The 1,246-nt window shown below is 50.1% G+C and overlaps 1 long non-coding RNA gene across 1 annotated transcript; it reads right to left on the bottom strand.

Annotated features, from left to right (window-relative positions):
- Positions 1-290: 290 nt before the first annotated feature.
- LOC113979282 lies at positions 291-615 on the bottom strand. The gene is made up of 3 exons (XR_003537823.1): positions 573-615; positions 410-483; positions 291-326 (listed from the first exon to the last, which is right to left on the bottom strand). It is a non-coding gene; the product is annotated as an uncharacterized LOC113979282 (long non-coding RNA).
- Between the last annotated feature and the right edge of the window lie 631 nt (positions 616-1,246).

Raw genomic sequence — 1,246 nt, 5'->3', positions numbered from 1 at the left:
AGAAGAGCATCTAGTTCTGTCCTGCAGTCACTGCTCACCTTGCTCACCGGGCTCACCTTCCCTCTGGTGCCTATTGTCTACTGGGCTGGGGGATCCACATCTTAAAAAAAGAAAAGAAAAAACAAAACTAAACCACCAAACCATCCAAAGGCCCAAAAATCACGTCTTGGCTCTGACCTCACATGAAAACCCACCTTCTGGCTGTGGTCCTTCGGCCTCTTTTCTGTTCAACTCTGCTTTACATCCTGTCCCTCTGACATGGACAGCTGGAGACCATCAAACCTAATTGGCAGGTGGCTGCAGCCCTCTGAGGCTGCACACATTCTCTGCAAAGTAAAAAGCCAAAGGCAAATGTACAGACTGAGATACTGCCTGAAAGGATGGCTTTCCTGGGGTACCTCCTACCTACCTCTCCTCCACAGTGACCTCTTACCAGCAGGGTCCCTGAAGCACTGGACTGTCTGTGAGAAGGTGGCAGATCCCCTGGAAAACACAAGAAACAAAGCATGTGCACACATTCACCACAACACCTGTAAAAGACCAGCTAGTTCTGGCCTGGAGTCGATGCTCACCTTGCTCACCGGCACTCACCCGGATCACCTCCCCTCCGGTGCCGTTGGTGCACCACTCTCGGCACTACGTGTGCCCCATCTTGAAAATAAAAAACAAACAGGCACAAGATAAAGGACTCCTATGGGTAAAACTGACATCCTTCATCCAACACCCAATACAACCTTCTTCCTAGGCTGCTTCAACTTGTCTCGCTCTGGGGTGCATCGTGTCCACTTATCGGGGGGGGAAAAAAGAAAAAAACGTCAGGTCAGCTGCATGGTCACTGAGACCTTAACCATTTAAAAGATCTCATTTACCCTGAATAAATGAGAACTCTGACCGCAGCATATGAGAAGACAAATGACAACCCAGCTTCAAGGCCCTGCTATCCCACTACCATCAGCTCCACAACACTCAGCTCTAATGATTGCACACGAGTTACCGACACCTGCTCCACCCAGCAGGACTGTACAGCCATCGGCTCCACTGTCTAAGGTAACTGACATGTTGATGTGAGACACTGAGCAATATTCCATCTACCCACTGATCCACAGGGCAGGGCAGAGCAGTTCCAGACTGACCACAAGTGAGACATCCCGCACCCATGACAACACAAACCCAGTGACACAAAAAACCCTAAGGACACGAAACACGGACGAGACAAAGGACGTGACACAGACTGGAACTGCTCTGC

The sequence above is a fragment of the Neopelma chrysocephalum genome, unplaced genomic scaffold, assembly GCF_003984885.1.
Source record: "Neopelma chrysocephalum unplaced genomic scaffold, ASM398488v2 Primary Assembly neopelma1_65180, whole genome shotgun sequence".
Classification (NCBI taxonomy): domain Eukaryota; kingdom Metazoa; phylum Chordata; class Aves; order Passeriformes; family Pipridae; genus Neopelma; species Neopelma chrysocephalum.
Note: the sequence above shows the minus strand (reverse complement) of the source record. Positions and strands in the feature narration are given on the sequence as shown.